Below are 20,839 nucleotides of genomic sequence, written 5' to 3'. Positions count from 1 at the left end.
CATAGAGGCACTTGCCAGTGGTGTAATTGGAGAAATGAAACTAGCATCGGTAGATATGAAGAAATAGGTAGAAAACCAGCGCTAGGAGATTTAAAACTTTAATTCAGAAACTACCACATCCAAGAGACGTAGGAAACTAGCCAGACTGCTTCATGGATGCAATCTTTGGAACAGGGGAAACTCAGAAGTAGTTATAAAGTACACAATATAAAGGAGACATCAGCCTCCAGCTGCATGCAAAATTAATTTCGGATAATATATTTCCCCTCTGATTGCTGAAGACGGAGTGAATGTCAGAGTGGACATCTATATTTACAGCCTCTCTAAATTTTGCACACAAACAGGATTCAATCAATACCTATAGGCGTATTAAAAACAGCTAGAAGAGAAGACATAGACAATAGAAACGGAGCCACAAGTGACCTCTTTGAAGCTGTCAAACATATCAGACATAGCTTTAATATAGCTAAAGTAATATGTTTGATAAAATATATGAGTGGCTTTTGTTTGTAACCTGTAGGAGAAAGTATTTCAATAATACACATCATCATCACCACCACCACCACCACCATCATCACCATCACCCTCACCATCATCATCATCATCATCATCACCATCACCATCACCATCAATTCAACAAAGTGTTAGTTGTAAAAGTATAAGGCTGTCTTGGATATCCACATCCATTTATCTCTTCTAAATCCTTTATTTGAAAGAATTGCTTATATAACAAACAAAAATTGCATATATAAATAAATGGTACAGAATTGGTATGACTAGCTATAGATGACAGCACCAGGCAAGGTTGGAGTCCAGTTCCAGACTGAAGCAGAGCTAATGTCCTGGTGGGAAGGACGCTCCTCACAGAAAGCAGGACTAATGATAAACCTGGGTAGAACATTTGTTAGTGAGCTAAAAGCCTGACTGTACCGAAGACTCTGTGGGCAAACAAAATGTAAAATAACAAGGAAGGAACTTAGAGCTATAAAAGAGAAGATTGGACAAGAAGGAATATATTCATGATATCCTACTTTGTCCCCTAGGAAAGAACAACTCTAATAGAATCAACACTTTTATAATAGTAATTGAAAATACATTATACAGAGAAAGAACAGATTGTGTAAATGATCTAAATTGACATCTGTAACAATGAGGTAAAGGGACTGTTTAAAATGGATAATAAATAGTATTACATAAACATTACTTAACACCATAAAATAACTATAAAAGGATTTTTTTACAGTAATCAGTGTATAAAGTTAAGGTAAAGACTGAGAAAGGGGTCAGTTAATTTTCTGAACAATTAACTTTCCTTTGCTGTGTGTGCCTGTTTGTGTCTGTGTGTGTCTGTGTGTTCACCTATTACTTTGAGAAAAATTAAAAGTCTTATGTTAAATAACATTTGAAAAAAGAAAATGATAAAATAAAATTATTCCAAGTCTTTTATAAAACATGCATGTTTATTTTATGTGCAGTGATGTTTTCCCTGTATGTATGTCTGTGTGAGGGTGCTGATTCCCCGGTAACTGGAGTAACAAACAGTTGTAAGCTACCATGTGGGTGCTGGGAGTTATGCCCAGTCCTCTGGAATAGTAGCTAGTACTCTTAACTGCTGAGCTGTCTCTCCAGCCCCCACAAATAATTCTTTTTACAAACAATGTTTATATGCCTTAAATTTTACTGTGAATATTTCCTCCTTCAACTTCATAAATCAAAAGCATACATTTTAATGTTTTCAGCTAGCTGTTTAGACATTATATAACAACTTACCAGGGTTTGAATATTTAAGGTGTTTCTAAATTCAGGAATATTATAAATAATGTTGCAATAAATATTCTTTTACATAAACATTACATATCTTTTTATATAATCAGAGGTTATATAAATGATTGTGGTAATAATTGTCCTCTGCTCATTAAAAATCTTGATTATTTCCTTATGATAGCTCCTTAAAAATAGAACTGCCTACTCAAGTTTATGAATCATTTTAAACTTCTTGATAGATACAAATCATGGCAAAATTGCTTTCTATGAAGGTTGAATGAAAAATGTCACGCTAGATGATGAAGTAAGTTATACCAAGAATGTATGCTATAAGAAAATGTGCAGAACAGGTTGGCCAGTGTGGACAGGCAAGGGCCCCAGCTGTAAAACAGCTTCAACCTTCACAGCTTATGAGAATGTACACTGGTCTAGTCAGTAGCAATACCTGTAAGATCAATGAAGCAACTGTAAGAAAACGTGCCTGCTACTTGGATATTTCTTGTAGAGAAATGCTCCGTAAGAGCTGAAACCACTTAATTAAGATGCCAAGAAGGCTGACACATCTCTGTGAAGATCCACATCTCTCAAGACATCCTTGTAACAACATGGGTTTATTCCTGCCTCGAAAAGCTAGGTTGATATGAAGTGGTTCAGAGTCCAATAAGACTCCAGTGAAAGGAGAGTTGGTTCTGTTGACTGCTGTCTCCTCATTGGCTTGAGCACAAAAGTTACAAAGTTATAAACACAATCGTGATTGTTAGTTTATTTCACTATCACTTTATTAGAACTTCAAGTTTTCAAAACTTACAGAGAAAAGCAAATTGTAATATAAATTACGATGTATTATGAAGGTTAGTTCATAAATAGTGGTTCTTACACCAGTAGACTCAAGGAAGATTTTGGGTGAGGGGATCCCAGGCCCATTCTTACAAATAAAAATAAATGCCTTCTGATTATACACATCTTGAGCTTGGTAAGTGCACAAGAGTGTAGAGTCTAAGTGTTTTTTTTTGGTCACGCCAAAACAGAATCATCTTGAAATATGCTGAAGGTTCAAGGACCAAGAGAGTTCCTGAAAGGATCCCCAAGAGATGGCTTTTCAGTCATTTGACAGGATCCTCCCCAAAAGCTCTTGCTACTAAGTGACTCTTTTGGAATATTAATGAGCACCACCCAATCAACCTAGAGATGGTTGTTGGTATTTACAATTTATTTTTCATTTTGCTTATAGTTTTCAAGAATACTTAAAGGAGTCAACTATGGAGCGCAATTATGTGTTGGTAGTTATACAAATATATTATAGTATGTTTCACCGTTTACATTGGATGCTCAGTAAATGCTTAAAGATACCTAATAACCTTTTACTTTATTTATTTATTTATTTCCAATCAAACTAGACTTTAATCAAGAAAGGAAGTTACACAGAACTCCAAACCAGAAACGAGCCTATTCTCCTATGTTTTTCCTCAATTTTTCATTATGTTGTGCTCCTTAGCTATTGAGTTGGATGTTCTGATAAATTCTAAAACTTAAAGACCCGACATACCATGGGTAAAAATCTACATAGAATGTGGAATTGCTACAAAAGTAAAGTGGGGAACACTTGATAGTAGAAGAAGATGCTAAGAGAGCGGGTAGCAGCCAAAAAATTGGTCACATGTAGGGTCCCTTCTTGTACCAAAGACAATGACCCTTAAAGATAAAGGCTTTATCTGAGCACCGGTTTGCCTTTTTCTTGTTTAATGACTTGCATAGGCTTCTTCTTTAGCAATAGGGCCTTGCTGTCAGTTTATGGGCATCAACCTCTATATATTCTTGGCAGTAGCTTGGACTGCTTGGGAATGTCATGAGACCCCTTTGGTCAACAACTCAATTAAATGTATCACAAACCTGACACTGGAAGCTTCATTCGGTGACAAGAGATGTCCAGTTGGAGTTCTCTATCCCTCATTTATTTGGTGATTTTTATTTAGACCGCCTGTATATATGTATATATTTTAGGAATTTTCTATTTTATTAGGCTTTCATATTACCTATCAAATGGCTCTTAAGTTTTGATGTATCTGCCCATAACGCCTCCCTCATCTCCTCCTCCCTCCCTCCCCCATCCATAAATATCAATCCTATTTCTCTTTCCTAGGAAAATCTATCTATCTCCCTTAGACCCTTATGCTTATGTAACCTCTGTGGGTCTATGGACTGTAGCTTGGTTATCATTAACTTAACATATCCACATAAAAAGGGTATCCACATATAAAAGAATATATACCATATCTGTCTGGGTTTGTGTTACTTCCCTCAGGATTATTTTTTTTTCATCCTGGGTTAGGGTAGGGGTTATTATCCACCTCTCCTTTCATTTAGTTTAATAAAATTATTTTTAAAATGATAGAATTTTTAAAAGACCAAGGAATATTCCATTCTGTAAAGTACTACACAGTCTGTATTCACTGAGTGGTTGAGAGACATCTACGTTCTTTCCACTTTATGACTATGATGTATAAAGTAGCAATGGACATGGTTGAGGAAGTATATCTGGGGTAGGATGACATATCCTTTGGGTATGAGTGGTATAGCTGGATCTTGAGGTCGATCATTTCCAACTTCCAGAAAAAGTGACACATTGATTTTCATAGTGGCTAACTTATCAGCAATGGATGAGTGCTCCTGTTAGTCCACATCCTCAACAACATGGTTTGTCAACCCAGCCAGAAGCCACACAGACCTACAATTGTGCCCTACGTACAAGATGTGCTAGTGAAATGGTGGCAGAGAACATGTGGGAGCAATCAACTAACATCTGATTTGACTGAGGGCTCGCTCCACCAGATGGAACCTCATATTCATGAATTATTGAGTGGTCAAGAAACTGAGATTAGATAACCCAGGGACCTAGGATCAAACCAAGTACTACCTGTCATCCTAAAGAAACTGAACAATAAAATTATTCCTCAAGACATTGTGCTACACTCATAGATCAGCTGCCTTGTTTATCCATCCTCACAAAAGCTTCCTCCTTCAGCAGAGAGGAAGAAATACGAAGACTCACAGCCAGACCATATGCAGACATAGTCCTTACGACATTCAGCCTCAAATGCTGAGTCTCCATCAAATTTCTCCTCTCAGGGCTCAGGGTACCATGAGGAAGAGGAGGTGGAGAGAATGTAAATCAGAAGAAATAGAGAACACCAAAGAAACAAGACCCCGTAAACCAACAGGATCAATGCACACATGAGGTCACAGAGACTGAGTCACCATGCAGAGCCTAAGCAGGTAGTCACTTGATGGGGCCCTAGAACTGAAAGGAGAAGTGGGCAACAACAGCTCCTCTAACCCAAGAGCTATCTCTAACTGATGACCACGTGTTAAAGAAATTTACTTTTCTGTCTCTTTGGGGAAACAAACTACTCTTAGGATCAGGCTGCATGGCCAGCAGTCGTTGACCAACACAAAACAAACTCAATAACATCGTTGGAGGTTCCTTGTCTCTTAACATGGTGCTAGATTTTCGAAATGTTTATTTTATTTTGTATATACATATACATAAACATACATTTCTTTTTAACCCACAGGTCTTTTGCATATATATTATGGTCTCCAGTTTAGTGCTTTTATGGGTTTCAGTGTTTTTAACATGAGAATTAGTGTGTCTGCATTTCGTCTCTTTCTTGAGCCTTTTCTTGGGCTCCCATTCTTCTCTTTGTTTGTTTTGACCTATTCTAGCATATTGGTTCTGTTGGTGTATTCTATTTTTAAGTTTAATTTTGTTATGATCCCTTGGATGCTTGATGGTTTTCTAATGAGAGACGGAAATGAGGTAGGGAGGAGCTGCATGAAAGGGGAGGTAGGGAGGAGCTGGGAGAAATAGAGGGAGGAAAAACATAACCAATATATTATGCGAGAAAACAATCTATTTTCCATAAAAGGGGAAAAAGAATAAAAATAATTCTTACAAAAGAATTATGTCCCTAAGAATTTATTCTGCATGTAATTTTGAGCTCCTGGAAGACAGATGAAGGTCCTGGTGTTTAGTGCCCTGCTGTGGGCTTGAAGGCAGTGAGGGGGCTGTGACAATTGCTCATGAAATAAAAGAAGAAAGACAGGAGGTGGAGAGGGGCAGAGAGATAGGAAGGGGAGAGGGCCAGGGCTGGTACGCCTTTAAAATAGTACATGCAAGTGAGGAACAAGTTAAATGAGCCTTTCAGAATGTCCTTTTGTAATATTGTTCAACATTCTTTTAATAATTTAATTTAATTTTTTTTCTGTATGGGGGTTTGCCTGCATGTAAGTCTGTGTACTATGTGCATTAGCCAGAGGACAGAAAGAGGTATGACCTTCTAAAACCAGAGTTGCAGAAGATTGTGAACTGCCATGTGCATGCTGGGAATTGACCTCACGGACTCTGAAAGAGTGGCCAGTGCTTTCAGAGCTGAACTACTTCTTCCTCAATCCTCATTCTGCAGCTTTCATCTGAGGGCGGCATTTGAGGACTAGTTGAGAACTTAGATCAGTGAAAGCCAGAAGGTAATCCAGAGCATTCGCAGTCTTTCTTAAAAATTCCCCGAAGCCAGAAGCAAGCCAGCCTCTGCTTGCTCTCACTCCCCTGCCCCTTTTGGTCTGAACTTCACTTCAAAGTGGCATTATTTTTAAAGTAAATTCTAAATAGTTACTCTTCCATATATTTTACTCCGTTCACTGCTGATTCCTCAGCATCCCAAAGTTTATTCTCTTCCGTTGCCAAGGCCCTCATTTGAAAGGGAAAGCTGTGATGATTCAGTAACATTCATATTCATGTGCGCTCTACTTTCTGGGATAGCTTTTCAGGTAGGATCCTAGGAGAATTCCAGAGGTAAAGGCCCCAGTGACTGAAATGCAGATTCTCAGCAGCTTGTTGATGGAGGTGAGGTTTGAGAGAGAGCAGGCTTCTCTACCACTGTCACCACAAAATGCCAAGTATCAATACTCACTGTATCATCATCACCTCTCAGAGAGGAACTCACAGGTCAGACTCTGCAACTCACTCACCATGGAAGCAGAGCATTTGGGTAACTGCTTTTTAACCTTCTTATTTAGTTTGTGTTCACTAAGGATGGAGCAAGGGTAACTGGCAGTTCCATAATTGAGTCTATGAGCAGAAAATGTAGCTAACTGGTCAATTCAAAGTCCCAAGGACTGTCTAATGAGACACTTAAATTTAGCAGCTGAGGTAGAGTTGAACCCTTAATAACTGAGGGTTTTCTTCTTTCTGTAGTGCCATTCATCTACAGTGCTGTGGGTTTAGCCTATAGCCCCAGTTCTGTGACACCTTGTGCCAATTTTGATCAAGTCATATGTGCAATCTGAATAGATATCAGTGAAATCTGGGATCAGTCCTATGACCAAAGGCTTGGCTCTCCTATAGTGAGCAGCTGTCTGTCCACCCAGTCTTAGTCTGCTGTGTGAAGCTTTCTAGGGCAGTCTCCATGGTGGATTTCATCTCATTTCAACATGGTACTTGGTTTCCCTGCTGGATCTGGAGGCTTGCCTTGAACTCCAGCCCAATTGACTATGGTCTTGTCAACATGCCTAGCACTAGACATTCCCTGTAATTTGGCAGCTGGATGCTGTCTCCTTCAGTTCCAGCCCTTGACAGGGGTCTTGTTCCAAATTAAATGGACCACCCAAAACTCTGAGGCTGCCACCCATATGACTTGCGTATTACCTTCGCATAGTGACTCCTGGCATTTTTCCTGTCTTGCAGATGGGATTCTCATTAACATTAGGGATGCTTGGAATTAATAGCATTTTGGAATATGATGTACACTGAGTGCTATTCCCAGGAAACAGGGAACTTTACAGCCAGACAATGCTCTTCCCTATTCCTGATTCTGCTTGTTCGCAATCTTTGTCCCTTCTCCCACTCATACTGTATACAGATTCTAAGTTCAGCTCATTTTGTTGCCCACAACATGAAAAAAAAAATCAGTTGTGTCTGTTTTCTGTAAATTAGCATCATTGATACAAAACTTAACCTCAGTCTGATTAATATTTCTGCTGGGACTATATTATATTCATCAAAGCATATAAAACTTAGAGGATAAAGATTCAATGTAATATATCTGGAGGGCAGCAATTGACAAACCAATATTCTGTTATACTCTTTTCTAAAGGACATGCTAGAAATTCATCCATGATTGGATGGGCCTGAAGAAGGTAAGTTGAAGGGGAGAATACATAGCTGCCATTGGTAGGTGAGCAGAAGGGAGAAAAATATATTCATTGTTTGAAATCTAGGTTCCTATGGGGAAAGCATCCCTAATGGAGTATGTTAATTTTACGTTGCTGTGGCCAAAAACCTGGCAAGGAGGAACATAAGAAAGGAAAATTTTATTTTGACCTAAAGTTTAAGGGCACAGCCCAACATGGTGGAGAAGATGTAGGTATATGAGGTGGCTGGTCACATTGTGTCAGCAACCAGGAAGCATAGAGAGATGAATTTTGATGCTACAAAGCTTACCTTACACACTGTGTGTGTGTGTGTGTGTGTGTGTGTGTGTGTGTGTATGTGTGTGTGTGTGTGTGTGTGTGTGTGCATGTGTGTGTGTGTGTGTGTAAGAGTATTTGTGGAGGTCAGAGAACAACTTGTAAGAATTAGTATTGTTCTTTTGCCACATGGGTTCTACAGATTAAATCCAGGTCATGAGGCTTGGTATCAGGTGCCTTTACCCACTGAGTCAATTTTCCATCCCACTTTTGCTGTTTTATCCAACATGATATTCCTCCTCCCTGGTGGTACAGCCCACATCCAGGGTGGACTATCTCTCTTCTGACATCATCTTTACAGATATACTAAGAAGTGAGTTTCCATGGTGATTCTAAATCTAGTCTAGTTGATAATGAAGATGATTCATCACAGGGCCCTTTTCTTGTCGATCATTTGTGTGGAAACAATAGTAAACCAAGAATTTTATGGGAGAAGAGGAGAAATAAGTAATTTTGGAAAGAATACATTGTTTAGCACAGTCAGCATTCACTGAATGTTCAACCCAGGATGGTCAATAAGATTGGATACTCATGTCATGAGTACCTGACTGACCCAATATTATACTTGAAAAATTGTACTTTTTATACAACTGAGCTTTTAATATGAGTTAAAAATGTATTTAATGAAATAGTGTTAAGGCCCAGATCTGTCCCTGTGCCACAGCTCCCTGTACCCAAAGCCTACTGGGGGAGACCTGGTCTTCCAGGAGTGCTGACCCACCTGAGAACACAGGTAAGACCATCACTTCTGCTCAGTGGGACATATCCAGAGCACTCAGGACACGGAACTGAGGAGCAGTCTGGATAGGATCCTTCCAGCTTTCATCTGTGCCCAGAGCTGACTCTGTGTCACAGCTCTCTGTGGGCAGATCCTGCTAGGCGAGAGATGGTCTTCTAGCAGTGGTGACACACAGGCTTATAGGAGGGTCAAACCACTGTCAGAGACAGTAAGACCAACTAACACCAGAGATATCCAGATGGCGAAGGGCAAGTGCAAGAACCCAGGCAACAGAAACCAAGGACACTTGGCAACATCAGAACCCAGATATCCCACCACAGCAAATCTTGGATACTCTAACACACCAGAAAAACAAGATTCAGATTTAAAAATCACATCTCATGTTGATATTAGAGGACTTTAAGAAGGACACAAATAAATAAATTCAGGAAAGCCCTAAAAGAATAAACAGAAAAATCAAACAGGTGAAAGAATTGAACAAAATCACCCTGGATTAAAAATGGAAGTAGAAACAATAAAGAAATCACAAAAGGAGACAAACCTGGAGAAAGAAAACTTAAAAAAGAGATCAGGAATCACAGATGCAAGCATTATCAGCAGAATACAAGAGATAGAAGAGATAATCTCAGGGATGGAAGATACCACAGAAAACATTGACACGACCATCAATGAAAATGCAAAACACAAAAAATCCTAACCAAAAACATCCAGGAAATCCAGAACATAATGAGAAGACCAAGCCTAAGGATAATAGGTATAGAAGAGAGCAAAGATTCCCAACATAAAGAGCGAGTCAATATCTTCAACAAAATTATAGAAGAAAACTTCCCTAACCTAAAGAAAGAGATACCCATAAAAACACAACAAACCTACAGAACTCCAAATAGATGGGACTAGAAAAGAAATTCCTCCCCTCACATAATAGTCAAAACACCAAATGCACTAAACAAAGAAAGAGTATTAAAAGCACTAAGGGGGAAATGTCAAGTAACATATAAAGGCAGACCTATAAGAATTACACAGACTTCTCACAAGAGACTATGAAAGCCAGAAGATCCTGGGAAGATGTCATACAGACCCTAAGAGAACACAAATGCCAGCCCAGGCTACTATATCCAGCAAAACTCTTAATTACCATAGATGGAGAAATAAAGATGTTCCATGATAAAACCAGATTTACACAATATCTTTCCACAAATCCAGACCTACAAAGGATAATAGATGGAAAACTCCAACACAAGGAGGAAAACTACACTCTAGAAAAAGTAGGAAAGTAATCTAATTTCAACAAGCCCAAAAGAAGAGAGACACACAAACTTAATTCCAGCTCTAACAACAAAAATAATAGGGAACAACAATCATTGGTACTAACATCTCTCAAAATCAATGAACTCAATTCCCCAATAAAAAGACAAAGACTAACAGAGTAGATACACAAAGAGGACCCAGCGTTTTGCTGCATATAGTAAACACATCCTAGTGACAAAGATAGACACTTACTTAGAGTAAAAGGCTGGGAAAAAAACTGTCCAAGCAAATGGTCCCAAGAAACAAGGTGGAGTAGCAATTCTAATATGGAATAAAATCTACTTTTAACAAAAAGTTATCAAAAAAGATAAGGAAGGATACTTCATATTCACCAAAGGAAAAATTCACTAAGATGAACTCTCAATTCTGAATATCTATGCTGCAAATGCAAGGACATGCACATTCATAGAAGAACCTTTACTAAAACTCAAAGCACACATTGTACTTCACACAATAATAGTGGGAGATGTCAACACTACACTTTTAGCAATGGACCCATCAGGAAAACAGAAACTAAATAGAGACACAGTGAAACTAACAGAAGTTATGAAACAAATGGATTTAAGAGATATCTATAGAGCATTTCATCCTAAACCAAAAGAATATATCATCTTTTTAGCACCTCATGGCATCTTCTCCAAAATTGACCACATAATTGGTCACAAAACAGGCCTCAACAGATACAAGAAGATTGAAATAATGCCATGCATTCTATCAGATCACCACGGACTAAGGCTGGTCTTCAATAATAACAAAACGACAGAAAGCCCACATGAACATCGAAGCTGAACAACACTCTACTCAATGATAACTTTGTCATGGAAGAAGTAAAGAAATAAATTAAAGAGATTTTAGAATTTAATAAAAATGAAGGCACAACATACCAAAACTTATGGGACACAATGAAAGCAGTGCTAAGAGGAAAACTCATAGCCCTGAGTATATGCAAAATGAAACTGGAGAGAAAGAAGCAAATACACACAAGAGAAGTAGACAGCAGAAAATAATACAACCCAGGCCTGAAATCAACCAAGGAGAAACAAAAAGAACTATACAAAGAATCAACAAAACCAGGAACTAGTTCTTTGAGAAAATCAGCAAGATAGAGAAACCCTTAGCTGGACTAGCTAGAGGGAACAGAGAAAGTATCTAAGTTAACAAAATAAGAAATAAAAAGGGAGACAAAACAACAGAAACCGAGGAAATCCAAAAAATCATCAGATCCTACTACAAAAACTTATCCTCAACAAAACTGGACACTCTGGATGAAATGGACAATTTTCTAGACAGGTACCAGGTACCAAGGTTAAATCAGGATCAGATAAACTGTCTAAACAGTCTCATGACCCCTAAAGAAGTAGGAACAGTCATTAAAAGTCTCCCAAAGAAATAAAGCCCAGGACCAGATGAGTTTAGTGCAGAATTCTATCAGACCTTCATAGAAGACCTCATACTTATACTGTCCAAATTATTCCACAAAATAGAAACAGAAGGAACACTACCCAATTCATTCTATGAAGCCAAAATTATGCTATACCTAAACCACACAAAGACCCAGTAAAGAAAGAGAACTTCAGACCAATTTCCCTTAAGAATATCGATGCCAAAATACTCAATAAAATTCTCCTGAACCAAATCTAAGAGCACATCAAAATTTAATCCATCATGATCAAGTAGGTTTCATCCCAGGGATGTAGGGATGATTCAATATACAGAAATCCATCAATGTAATCCACTATGCAAACAAACTCAAAGAAAAAAAACTACATGATTATCTCAGTAGATGCAGAGAAAGCATTTGACAAAATTCAACACACCTTCATGACAAAAGTCTTGGAAAGATCAGGAATTTGAGGCCCATACTTAAACATAGTAAAAGCAATATACAGAAAACCTATAGTCAATGTCAAACTAAATGGAGAGGAACTTGAAGCAATCCTACTAAAGTCAGGGACTAGACAAAGCTGCCCATTCTCTCCCTACCTATTCAATATGGTTCCCCAAGTCTTTTACGAAGAAATTAGACATCAAAAGGAGGTCAAAGGGATACAATTTGTAAAGGAAGAGGCCAAAATATCACTCTTTGGAGATGATATAATAGTTTCCATAACTGATCCCAGAAATTCCACCAGAGATCTCCCAAATCTGATAAACAACTTCAGCAAAGTGGTTGTAAGTAAAATTAATTCAAACAAATCAGTAGCCTTCCTCTACTCAAAGGATAAACAGGCTGAGAAAGAAATTATGAAAATGACACCCTTCACAATAGTCCCAAAAAACATAAAATATCTCAGTTTGACTCTAACAAGCAGGTGGAAGATCTGTACAACAAGAACTTCAAGTTTCTGAAGAAAGAAATTGAGGAAGATCTCAGAAGATGGAAAGATCTCCCATGCTCATGAATTGACAGGATTAATATAGTAAAATTTGTCATTTGTTGAAAGCAATATACAGATTAAATGAAATCCTCATTAAAATTACAACTCAATTATTCACTGAGTTAGAAAGAGCAATTTGCAAATTAATTAGAAATAACCAAAAAAAAAAGATAGCAAAAACTATTCTCAACAATAAAAGAACTTCAAGGGGAAATCACCATCCCTAACCTCCAGCTGTATTATAGAGCAATAGTGATAAAATCTGTATAGTATTAATACAGAGACAGGCAGATGGATCATTAGAATAGAACTGAAGACCCAGAAATGAACTCACACACCTATGGTCACTTAAACTTTGACAAAGGAGCTGAAACCATCCAGTGTCAAAATGACAACATTTTCAACAAATGGTGCTCAACTGGAGGTCAGCATGTAGAAGAATGCAAATCCACCCATTCTTATCAGCTTGTTCAAAGCTCAAGACCAAGTGGATCAAGGACTTCCACATAAAACCAGACACACTGAAACTAATAGAAGAGAAAGTGGGGAAGAGTTTCAAACACATGGGTACTGGGGAAAATTTCCTGAACAGAAGAGCAATGATTTATGCTCCAAGGTCAAGAATCAACAAATGGGACCTCATAAAATTGCAAAGACTCTGTCATTAAGACAAAATGTTAACCAACAGATTGGAAAAAGATCTTTACCAATCCTACATCTGATAGAGGGCTAATATCCAAAATATACAAAGAATTCCAGAATTTAGACTTCAGAGAATCAAATAATCTTATTAAAAAGGGGTACAGAGCTAAATAAAGAATTCACAGCTGAGGAATGCCGAATGGCTGAGAAACACCTAAAGAAATCTTCAACATCCTTAGTCATCAGAGAAATGTAAATTAAAACAACCCTGAGATTTCACCTCACACCAGTGAGAATGGTTAAGATCAAAAACTCAGGTGACAGCAAATGCTGTCAAGGATGTGGAGAAAGAGGAACACTCCTCCATTTATGGTGGGATTGCAAACTGGTACAACCACTCTGGAAATCAATCTGGCAGTTCCTCAGAAAATTGGACATAGTACTACCTGAGGACCCAGCTATACCACTCCTGGGCATATACTCAAAAGATGCCCCAACATATAATAAGGATACATGCTCCACTGTGTTTATAGCAGCTGTATTTATAATAGCCAGAAGCTGGAAATGAACCAGATATCCTTCAATGAAGGAATGGATACAGAAAATGTGGAACATTTACACGTTGGAGTACTACTCAGCTATCTAAAACAATGGCTTCATGAAATTCATAGGCAAATGGATGGAAATAGAAAATATCATCCTGAGTGAGGTAACCCAATGACAGAAAAACACACGTGGTATGCACTTACTGATAAATGGATATTAGCCCAAAAGCTTGGAATACCCAAAATACAATTCACAGACCCCAATGAAGCTCAAGAAGAAGGAAGACCAACGTTTGGATGCCTCAGTCTTTCTTAGAAGGGGAACAAAAATACTCACAGGAGGAAGTATGGAGACAAAGTTTGGAGCTGAGACTGAAGAAAAGGCCATCCAGAGACTGCCAAACCTGGGGATCCATCCCATATACAGTCACCAAACCCAGAAAATAGTGTGGATGCCAAGAAGTGCATGCTGATTGGAGCCTGATGTAGCTGTCTCCTGAGAGGCTCTGCCAGAGCATGACAAATGCAGAGGCAGATGCTCACAGCCAACCATTGAACTGAGAATGGGGTACCCAGTGGAGGAGTTAGAGAATACACTGTAGGAGCTGAAGGGGTTTGCAACCCCATAAGAAGAACAAAAATTTCAACCAACCAGATGCCCCAGAGCTCCCAGGGACTAAACCACCATCCCAACAGTACACAGGGATGGACTTATGGCTCCAGCCGCATATGTAGCAGAGGATGTCTTGTCTGGCATCAATGGGAGGAGAGGCTGCTGGTTCTGTGAAGGCTCAATGCTCCAGCGTAGGGGAATGTCAGCATGGGGAGGTGGGAAGGACTGGATGGGTGAGTGTGGGAGCACCCTCCTAGAAGCAAAGGAAGGTAGATTGTTTCTGGAGGGAAAACTGGGAAAGGTGATAACATTTGAATAAAAAAATCCAATTAAGACACCCGCGGATCCCGGCCCGCAGCAGCTCTCTGCTCCCAAACCCCGTGGGAGAGAGACCTCACCACCTGATCAGGTGGGCACTCCTGAGGCTGCAGAGCGGAGGAGACCACCAACACTGCTCACCCCTGCCCACATCCCTGGCCCAAGAGGAAACTGTATAAGGCCTCTGGGCTCCCGTGGGGGAGGGCCCAGGGGCGGCAGGACCCCTGCGCCTGAGACACCGCCGGAACCTGAAGGAAACAGACCGGATAAACAGTTCTCTGCACCCAAATCCCGTGGGAGGGAGAGCTAAACCTTCAGAGAGGCAGACACGCCTGGGAAACCAGAAGAGACTGCACTCTGTGCACATCCAGACGCCAGAGGAAAACACCAAACGTCATCTGGAACCCTGGTGCACGGAGGCTCCCGGAAAGAGCGGCGCAGATCTTCCTGGTTGCTGCCGCAGCGGAGAGGACTTGGGCAGTACCCCACGAGCAAACTTGAGCCTTGGAACCGCAGGTAGGACCAACTTTTCCCCTGCAAGAAACCTGCCTGGTGAACTCAGGACACACAGAGGCAAAATTCCTCTAGGACCGGGCACTTCCTGTGTTTACCAGAAGTCCCACACCGGCGGATCCCGGACCGCAGCAGCTCTCTGCTCCCAAACCCCGTGGGAGAGAGACCTCACCGCCTGATCAGGTGGGCACTCCTGAGGCTGCAGAGCGGTGGAGACCACCAACACTGCCCACCCCTGCCCACATCCCTGGCCCAAGAGGAAACTGTATAAGGCCTCTGGGTTCCCGTAGGGGAGGGCCCAGGGGCGGCAGGACCCCTGCGCCTGAGACACCGCCGGAACCTGAAGGAAACAGACCGGATAAACAGTTCTCTGCACCCAAATCCCGTGGGAGGGAGAGCTAAACCTTCAGAGAGGCGGACACGCCTGGGAAACCAGAAGAGACTGCACTCTGTGCACATCCCGACGCCAGAGGAAAACACCAAACGCCATCTGGAACCCTGGTGCACGGAGGCTCCCGGAAAGAGTGGCGCAGATCTTCCCGGTTGCTGCCGCCGCGGAGAGGACTTAGGCAGTACCCCACGAGCAAACTTGAGCCTTGGAACCACAGGTAGGACCAACTTTTCCCCTGCAAGAAACCTGCCTGGTGAACTCAAGACACAGGCCCACAGGAACAGCTGAAGACCTGTAGAGAGGAAAAACTACACGCCCGAAAGCAGAACACTCTGTCCCCATAACTGGCTGAAAGAAAACAGGAAAACAGGTCTACAGCACTCCTGACACACAGGCTTATAGGACAGTCTAGCCACTGTCAGAAATATCAGAACAAAGTAACACTAGAGATAATCTGATGGCGAGAGGCAAGCGCAGGAACCCAAGCAACAGAAGCCAAGACTACATGGCATCATCGGAGCCCAATTCTCCCACCAGAGCAAACACGGAATATCCAAACACACCAGAAAAGCAAGATCTAGTTTCAAAATCATATTTGATCATGATGCTGGAGGACTTCAAGAAAGACATAAAGAACTCCCTTAGAGAACAAGTAGAAGCCTACAGAGAGGAATCGCAAAAATCCCTGAAAGAATTCCAGGAAAACACAATCAAACAGTTGAAGGAATTAAAAATGGAAATAGAAGCAATCAAGAAAGAACACATGGAAACAACCCTGGACATAGAAAATCAAAAGAAAAGACAAGGAGCTGTAGATACAAGCTTCACCAACAGAATACAAGAGATGGAAGAGAGAATCTCGGGAGCAGAAGATTCCATAGAAATCATTGACTCAACTGTCAAAGATAATGTAAAGCGGAAAAAGCTACTGGTCCAAAACATACAGGAAATCCAGGACTCAATGAGAAGATCAAACCTAAGGATAATAGGTATAGAAGAGAGTGAAGACTCCCAGCTCAAAGGGCCAGTAAATATCTTCAACAAAATCATAGAAGAAAACTTCCCTAACCTAAAAAAAGAGATACTCATAGGCATACAAGAAGCCTACAGAACTCCAAATAGATTGGACCAGAAAAGAAACACCTCCCGTCACATAATTGTCAAAACACCAAACGCACAAAATAAAGAAAGAATATTAAAAGCAGTAAGGGGAAAAGGTCAACTAACATATAAAGGCAGACCTATCAGAATCACACCAGACTTTTCGCCAGAAACTCTGAAGGCCAGAAGATCCTGGACAGATGTCATACAGACCCTAAGAGAACACAAATGCCAGCCCAGGTTACTGTGTCCTGCAAAACTCTCAATTAACATAGATGGAGAAACCAAGATATTCCATGACAAAACCAAATTTACACAATAACTTTCTACAAATCCAGCACTACAAAGGATAATAAAGGGTAAAGCCCAACATAAGGAGGCAAGCTATACCCTAGAAGAAGCAAGAAACTAATCGTCTTGGCAACAAAACAAAGAGAATGAAAGCACACAAACATAACCTCACATCCAAATATGAATATAACAGGAAGCAATAATCACTATTCCTTAATATCTCTCAACATCAATGGCCTCAACTCCCCAATAAAAAGACATTGATTAACAAACTGGATACGCAATGAGGACCCTGCATTCTGCTGCCTACAGGAAACACACCTCAGAGACAAAGACAGACACTACCTCAGAGTGAAAGGCTGGAAAACAACTTTCCAAGCAAATGGTCAGAAGAAGCAAGCTGGAGTAGCCATTCTAATATCAAATAAAATCAATTTTCAATTAAAAGTCATCAAAAAAGATAAGGAAGGACACTTCATATTCATCAAAGGAAAAATCCACCAAGATGAACTCTCAATCCTCATCTTCGATTGGTTTATATACAAGTGTGCAATTTCTCGGCTTGAAAGTAAAATGATGCTATCTGGTGCTGGATAGAGGAGCCTTATTTTTTATTATGGCAGCTTGCTATTTTTGTAACATGGTGATTTGGTTGAACACAATAAAGTACAGTAGTAACTGATCTCCCCCTCTTCCTGGATGAGTGAGGAGATGATTAAATGTTGATGTCAGCATCCATGAGCATATTCAGATGAGCTTCTGCTTCTGTTGAAAAGGATGCTGTGTTTGATTGTGGTCCGAAGCTTTGAAGCACTACTTGGCATCTCCTTCCTTGGAGGTCTCACTGTTTAAACATAACAGATTTGATAGCTTGTTGGTAAGGTGAGGTCCAGCTTGTCTCCACTAGGTCATCTTCATGTGAATCCGGTGGTTATACGGTTTTGTTCTAGGGATATTTCATTTTTTTAATAACGGTTTTAGCTGACATTCATGGAGAGAATGAATCCTTAGAAGTGTGCCACTAGTGAAAGGAAATCCTGTCTAGAGTATGTTTCTTTATAAAGCTGTGTCACACCATCCTTTGGGCCCTCTGCTGGAAAAGTAGAATCAAGTCTCAAATAATGCCTTTTAAATTGTATCCTCTAGTATTATAGATGTAGGACAGTACTGTATCATACCTCTGTGGATGTAAAATAGCTTGTACCTGCTTTATGATACGTAGTAGTGACCGTGCTTTATCAGAGCTGTTTTTAATGATGTAGCTCAGAATGTTTTCTTTCCAGATGATGATTGAGAAGCTAATTTAAAAAAAAAATGGTGCCAGGTACCACAAGAGTAACAGAACTGTGCTGTTTTCTCGGGTTTTGTTTTTTTACTTTTTTTTTTTTTAATGGAGTGTGCTGGATGTCTCTACAGTCTTGTTCAGATGACTGCAGAACCTGGAAAAGCTGTTGCTGCTGTTGATGCATAACACACTGCTATTATTGGTCTTTTTATATAAATATAAATATATATATACAGATATATAATTTGAATTTTTTGAAACTTTACCTGTGCTGTCAACTTTCAAAAAAAGTATCCCCGTTTACTGTGTTGAGTTGGCACTGTACATAAATTAACAGCCATATTGGTCTAGAAATGTTGAACTTAAGTTTTTTCCATTTGTACAGGGGTAACACACTGTATTAAATATGTAAGGTCTTATATACGTGGGTTTGATTACAAAAACTAATAAAGTATTCTCTAAATTAAAAAAAAATAATAAGCACAGTTGAAGTAATAATCCAGTATATTATACGATAATAGAGAAAATACTGTGGATATCTAGGGTGATAGGACATGTTTGGCCTCACAGATATGACTATAAAGAATGGATAGTGTACAAGAATAAGGAAAGTGTGGTTGTGAAGAACCTGGGGAAAGGAATAAGTGAAACCTACATTTGATTTCAACCTTTTGACAGCTTCTATGGGCCTAATTTTGGTTACCAAATCCCTTAGTAAAATTCCTCAAAATCAAGGATAAAAAGACCTCTTCAGGGATGAGAAAATATAATGTGGTTCCCAATAAGCCTATGTCATGAAAGAAATGAAATATTAGCTGTGGTAATTTGAATGAGAATGACCCACATAGGCTCATAAATAAATGTTTGTTTTGCAGCTGGTGAAAAAAAATCCAATTAAAGCAAGAAATGCAAAAAAATGCCATATTGTCAAAATTAAGGGCTATATAATTATTTCTTGTTGAATCAAGATTTTTTTTATTTTAAAAATTGTTTCCTTTAGTTTTTCGTGTAATTACATAATTTAATTATTTCTTTCTTCCTTTTCCTCTCTCTAAACCCTCTCATATACCTGTCCTTGCTCTCATTCATGGTCGTTATATATAATATAATAAAACATAATATAACATATTAATATAATATAATATACATATTTCTAAATACTTAAATATATCCTGCTTAGTCTGTTTAATATTCCCTGTTTGTGTGATTATAGAGTCCCTCAGTAAACCACAGAATGTGCTAAGAACATTTCTATTTTCTCTCTATTTTGGCTCACAATGTCTATGTTCCTCCTCCTTCTTTTTCATAGTCCCCTCTGTTGACTTCATCGCAGATCTCAATGTCTAAATGTTTTTCCGTGTTGCTCCCATGTATTTACTCATTCCGTTAATAATTATTGAAAAATTTTCTATGCCTTCCACCCACCACCAGAGAACTTTCAGGGTACCCTCTCAGTTTGAAGCCTTTTCTGCATACAGGATTACAAACATTTCAGAAGTCACACGTTCAATAGAAGGATGGAAGTAACATAAAAGTATTAAGCTTTATTATTGAATTATCCATATCGAACAGCAGATCAGAGAGATCCTTTTGTGGCCAGAGTCTTTCTACAGATCATGTTGAATCACTCCATCTACTCAGTAATTCCTCCTGACAAATCCTGATCTGTAAGGATGGCAAACCAGACTCTGGTACGTGGAATGCTTATTAATTGGCTGTCACTATTTGTGTAACTGAAGCAAAGTTGGCCAGATCTGAGCCTATGCCTCCAATCAGGTATTGCATAGCCTGTTAAAAGAGTTGGGATACTAGACAATGAACACTTGATTACCAGATAATCATTTGATTGTGGAGCGATCACTTAGTGACATGGCTACTGTCATTGACTAGTTTTATGGTGACAACTCTACAAAGTATTGTTCACCCTTTGTCATGGTTAGCATATGGCATATTTTTTAAAGATTCCTGTCTTGAAGGCTGCCATCCTTCCGTACAAAAATTAAGAGTTACCTGAAGAGTTAACAGTTGAGTCTGAAGTAGTTGGATCACGAAGATGCTTCCCACTTCCATGGAGTAGTACCGATAACTTCACAACTGAATGAATCCTTAGGAGATGTGGCCCAATTTACAGGAGTAAATCACAGGAACTCATTTGATTCTGGCCTCTTTCCTCTCCTTCAAGTTTCTCTTGGCTTCCTGGTTGCCAGGAGACAAGGAGCTTTAATTTATAACTATCCCTTCTCACTCATAACGTTCAGCCCCATCTCAGGCCCAAAACAATAGGTCAGAGAATATGGAGTGCACAGCCCTTGAAACTAGAACCAAAATGAATGCTTCCTTTTTAAAATATTTGAATCACTTTTTCATAATGATGGAAAGTTGACTGACACAAACACACAAACACACACACACATATACACAAATATACA

Source organism: Rattus norvegicus, chromosome 18 (assembly GCF_036323735.1).
Source record: "Rattus norvegicus strain BN/NHsdMcwi chromosome 18, GRCr8, whole genome shotgun sequence".
In the NCBI taxonomy this organism is placed as follows: Eukaryota; Metazoa; Chordata; class Mammalia; order Rodentia; family Muridae; genus Rattus; species Rattus norvegicus.
This window is presented reverse-complemented; position numbering follows the sequence as displayed.